Source organism: Haemaphysalis longicornis, unplaced genomic scaffold (assembly GCF_048455015.1).
Source record: "Haemaphysalis longicornis isolate Haplotype H1 unplaced genomic scaffold, Haemaphysalis longicornis Haplotype H1 scaffold_2, whole genome shotgun sequence".
NCBI classification, from domain to species: Eukaryota; Metazoa; Arthropoda; class Arachnida; order Ixodida; family Ixodidae; genus Haemaphysalis; species Haemaphysalis longicornis.
Genome location: NW_027526295.1, coordinates 109,549,546 through 109,555,545, shown reverse-complemented (window position 1 = coordinate 109,555,545; position 6,000 = coordinate 109,549,546).

Here is a 6,000-nt window from a genome sequence, read left to right as displayed (position 1 = left end):
TCCGTTGCTTCTAAGAATAAATATCCCCGTTTGGTACATTGACCGAGGTAGTCCACGCTGACTCGCTCCGGAGGGCCAATTGAATTGCATGCATCAAGGAAGAGGCCATCATGGCATGGTCGCGTGCCGTGGTTCTTCCTCTGTCGCTGCCCTATTGGCAGCACGTCAATCGCCATTAGCCTCCCCTCGCTGCAGCCACTACCGTGGTATAGGAGTGACGGATGCCCACGCTCCATTGAGGTATCCACGAACTTCGGATGGCCCTTGTTGAACTGCCCACGTTCACCACGATTGTCGTTACATCCGACTTGAGACGGCCTCATTTCCTCCATAGAAACCGCGCAAAGAAGCAGGCTCGACGGGCCTTTTATAACGACGATCCGTGATTTCAGTTCCAGTCAGCCTGAGCAGTGCAGCATCCTGACGCATGCACAGGGACCCGAAAGAGCGTGCACGCGCTAACCACTTCGAAAAAGTCAAGCTGAATTATTCCCAGTGGTGCAGTTGACACACAAAAGACCTAACACAGATACTAGCTGTGGGAGAGCAATGCGCAGCCGTGTATAGCCACGACAGGTTGCGTTTGTCGACCCGCCCAATCCCCGCATGCTTGGCCATGCTCCGATTACCGGTCCAGTGTGCATTTACACCGCCTCATGTCGTTTCCGCGCTGTGATGAACAGCTCACTGATAGTGCAAGAATGGTATGGTGGAGTCTGATAAAGAACTCTTTACAAGCTCTATCGCTGAGCGATTTTGATTGCTGTCATTTCCGTCTGCCCCTTTTCAGAGGTCTCTTCCGGCATCACTCGAGGAACCACTGGCGGCCCCATGTCCGCTGAGCCACGCCTCCCGGGTCGCCCTCGTAAGCGGAATCGTTCTCGTCGCTGTGGTGGTGGTCGTGTTGAATTTTTCGGGAAGATCAAGCGGCGACGCCCCACAGTTGTTCCACTTGACTGACGAATCGTGCGGCCTTTCCGACGCGTGCCTGAAATACGGCAAGCTACTCGCGGCCACCCTCGACCGTAAGGTTGATCCGTGCGACGACTTCACGGCGTTCGTCACTTCCAGATGGGCGTCTCCCAAAGAACAAAGGCTCGAGGAGGGGTGGAAACTTCAGTGGAACCTCAAGTACGCCTTCATCAACACTGATGAATGAGCTCAGATCAGCGGGCTCGTCCTCTGCGTATCCCTTGATGCGCGTGGCCGAAGCTTTTTTCTCCAGCTGCAAGGGAGACACAACCAGGAACCCTGTGGAGACGCACAAGTTCTTCAAGGAGCTCCTGCGCAACATCAATATTCCCTGGCCTGAACGGCCACCGAGTGGAGTCGACCCTCTCGACGCTTTCTTGAACTTGTGCATAAGATTTCAAATTGCTCTCTGGTTCGACATCAAAATGGCCCCCGGAAAGAGTGTCAAAGGTCGCAAGGCTGTTTACATCACTCCCAGTGCACAACACAAATATTTGAACGTTAAATACAAAAAAATGATGAGAAAAGATGATTTTACAGTAACAAAATACATCGACAACCTCCTAAAGTACTTTCCTTACGAGGGTGACGCAAACAAATCAAAAGACATAGTGGACTTCTACAAAGTTTTCAACATCACTAAGGACTTTGCCTTGAGGTTGGACTCCGTGACCGAAGAAAAAGCCTCCGCCCTGGTGCGGCTAGGCGAAATCGGTCGCGATATGAATGTTGCTACGGATCGCATAATAGCCCCCCTGAATAAGTACTTCCATCCGGTAGACCGCTTTGGTGTCGATGACTTCGCAGTTATGAAAGGCAAAGGGATAATCAATGCAGTGCGGGACTTGCTGAAAGACCACGACCCGACCGACGTACTGAGCCATCTGGGCTGGTGGATGATTGAGGTGTACTCGCCAATAGTATACCGGGACCTCTTTGAGCTGAAGTACGGCGACAGAAACTACGGGCACAAAGTGGGATCTCTCTTCTGCACGACACAAGTGGAGAGCGGGTTCAAGATCATGCTGCTCGCGAATCACGTGCGCCTGAACTTCCCGCCGGCGATAAAGGCGGATGTCGACCGGCTTCTTGACGCCGTTCGGGAAGCGGCGATTGCGCTGTACGAGGAGTCAAAACTGCCGGCTAGTAACAAAGCGCACATTACGCAAAAGATTCGTGCAGTGAGAGTCAACATATGGCCAGATGAACAGTACCAGTCGGAAAAACGAATCCGACAAATTTACGCCCACGTCAACACTAATCAGGATTCGACTCTGGGGTTCTGGTACACAACTCGCCTCGCCAGCGCCTTACTCATCGGTACCGACACGTACTTTGAGGAAAAGAGGCTGCCGCGTTCCTTTGCCGACGCCGCGTTCTCGTATGACGATGTCCTCAACAGCGTCACGATGTCCATGCTAGCCGCGCACGAACCCTTATTTTACCCTGACCACATTCTCCTCGCCGCAAGCTATGGTGGCATCGGAACGCAGTTCGCGAAGCAACTGCTCCTGGGTGTGGACACGGAGACTGTACTCAATGACACGCACCTCGATTCTTATGGTGCAGACAGAAACTACGAAAATGCATCGAGTCCGGAAATTTCCAGCAAACTGGGGGCCAACATAACCCACTGGTTGGCGGCCCTTCGTGCTTTCCAAGCCCAAAACGTCACCTCGTTGAAAGTGGGAGGCTTCAGCAATCACCGGCTATTCTTCATCAGCTTCTGCCACACGCAGACCAGGCTGTCGACAGACTTCGACTGCAACCAAGAACTGCAAGGGGCGGCGGCTTTCGTCGATGCTTTTAGCTGCAAGAAGGGCTCGCGTATGAATCCGCAACCCTGAGCGTATAGAGCACGAGCGTACGCACATTGTACGCGCTCATCCGAACGGTTGCTTCCTTTATTGGCCCAAATAATCTCATCACAAAAGGTAATTTAATATATAAAGGCAGCGGCAACAAAGCCGGTGTTGATTCATACAGACCACTCACAGTCACGTCAGTGTGTATAGATTCCTATTGCAGGCGATAAAGTCAGAAATACAAGCATGTATGAAAGAAAATGAAATCCTTGAGGAACTGCTGAATGGATTTTGACAAGACAGGTGCTTAATCTTGGATCATAATTTGTTCATGAAAGCACAGTGCACTGAAATTTCGAAAGCTCAGGATAGATATCTATGGGTTACATTTTTGGACATTAAAGGGGCATATGACACCGTAAACAGAGAACTGCTGTGGAGATTGCTGAAACTTCGGAGATTAGATGACGATTTAATACAGTTCTTTTATAAAGATAATAAAGTGACCTGACATGGGAAGGGCAGAAACGCCCGCAGCAGTTCAACATGCATCGTTGACTGAAACAGGGAAGCCATTTGAACCCAGCCGCCAATCAAGCTTACTCTCATAAATAATACCCAAGTATTTTAAAGTTGTCACTTGTGGAATAAAATCCTCCCGGTATCCATGGCAGAGGGTTACAGGCACTGATAAGGGGAATACCAGGACCACGCACTTGGCAACGTTGATCGACAAATTCAGACTTGACAGCCACCTTTCGAGAGAATCCAAATAATTTTGTGACGCCTGATAAAACTCATGTATGTCTCGTGCTGCTGCGAAAAAGGCTATATCGTCCGCATAAACGTAACCGCAGACTTCATTGCTGGTAGGAATGGATCTCATCAGTATGTTAAACAGAACCGGACTAAGCACTGACCCTTGTGGAACGCCCCTTGTCTGATGTAGTGTGGAAGTCTTACAACCATTTTTCGAGCAAAAGAACTTGCGGCCAGGTAGAAACTGCTGAATCCATGAAATAATGTAATTGGGTATCCCGCATTCTTTAAGTTTAGCTATAAGGACGCTGTATTCTACACTGTCGTATGCTTTCGCAAAGTCCAGTGTGACAAGCGTGCAGATTAGTTTGTTTCTACGGGCAAACTGGATACGACTCTCCAGGTCCACATGGGCGGACCAAATGGAGCAGCTTCGACGGAAGCCAATCTGATGTGCACGCAGTAAATTTTCCCTAGATAGGAATCGAAGTATACGGCCGTATACAATTCTTTCGATCAATTTGACTAAGTTACTGGTCAAAGCAATTGCTCCGCACGCACGCACTCAACACACACGCACGCACACAGACGCACACGCACACACGTGCATACAACCTCCCCCCCACAGACACACACCCACGCATCCGAACAACCACACCCCACCCACGCATACCCACACGCAACTCCTCATACACCCCCCACACTAACCCACGCCCCCGTGCGCACACACGCACGCGCACAGGCACAGTCCAAACCTATACCTACAGGTTCACGCATAGAAGAGGTTGGGGCACAGCGCCGACGACGGCGGATCGTCATCGTCTCAGCATGCGCCGCACATGTGCCATATTACGGCATATGCGTGACCCCATTAAGTATAATCTGGCCAACAGGAACCGACTCACCGGAACGATCTAAGAGTTTCCCTTGAATAACGTCAACTCACGATTAGAATTTAAGAACTGCACTGCACCAAGGCACCTGTGAAGCCCTCCCCAACTGGCAGAACACCAGCAATGATGTCGTGAATGGTGCAATTAGCGTGTAAGCGGCTCGTGTGGCTTTACGCAAGAGAAGCACGGCCTGGCAGCCGAGATGGATGACGTTACTAATAAGCTACTTCCTAACCTTAACGATCGCTGAACAGACATTCTGACAGTTTACTACAATCGTTACTGGGCGGCTGGGGTCGTATACCACGCGAGCGGAAACTCACTGTTTTTTTTTTCATCCTGAAACCGTACAAACCGCTGGCGCTTAAGGTATACCTTCCACCCATCCCTTTCACATCTTGTGTGGGCAAAGTGTTAGAGCATGTCGTCCATAGGGGAGTTGTGAGACACATGAATCCGACCGAAACACTTCTCGGCACCGTGTTCGGCTTCTGGGCCGCACTTTAAGTTCAAAACCCACCTTTCCAACTAAAACACGAAATCAACGCGACCTGTACCCCCCTCCCAAGGTAGATCACGCAGTGGATCTCGAGGAAGCTTTTTATACGGTGTCGCACACCAGGCCATCTAGCGTAACGTTGGCAGATTTGGGCACCGGGTAGCCGCATGTACACCTTCATTGCATCTTCCTTTCGAACCGTACGGCTGGTACAAATCAGCACGAAGTGTTTTGCCGTTACGATATTTGCGCGAGGTACAACGGCTGCAGTGAAGTTCTGTCATTGCGGAAAAGTTCCACGTGCGGCGGTGAAGCCAGTTCATTAGTAGCTTTCCCGGTTGTACAAGCCGGCGACTGAGTGCCACCCGGCCGCTCGGTGGCCCGTGAATCACGGACGCAGCCATTGCGAGGACCGGCTCAAACTGGGTCCAGCAGAGGCGTTTTCGACCAGGTACTGACTACAGTGACGGGGCCCCGTCACTTTAAAATCTGCACTACAGTGACGGGGCCCCCTAAAGTTCCGTTCAGAGGAAACGCAACTCGCGTTGAGAGCAGTCTCTCTTGATTTTTACCTAACCGGCCAAACCGCTACCGCTCACTGACTACCCAGAATCACTGATAATTATTAATCATTATTAATAATTACAGACGGTCTGACTAACTCTAGCTCTATCCGAACGGATCTCCAAGCCGCCACCGGACGCCCGCTTCACAATATTTCAGCGAGAGCAGTCGGTCTTGATTTTTACCTAACCGGCCAAACCACTTCCGCTCACTGACTAGCCAGAGTCAATGTTAATTATCAATCACTGAAAATAATTACAGGAGATCAGGCGTAACTGGCGATGGCTACATCGGCCTTGGCTCCAGTGAGTGGGAGCGGTTCGGCCGCTTGAGTAAAAAACCAAGACCGACTGCTCTCCCCGCGTGAATTGTTTTGCTGTTACAAAACGCTAACCACGTGGCACACACACACACACACACACACACACACACACACACACACACACACACACACACACACACACACACACACACACACACACACACACACACACACGATTCGAGAATC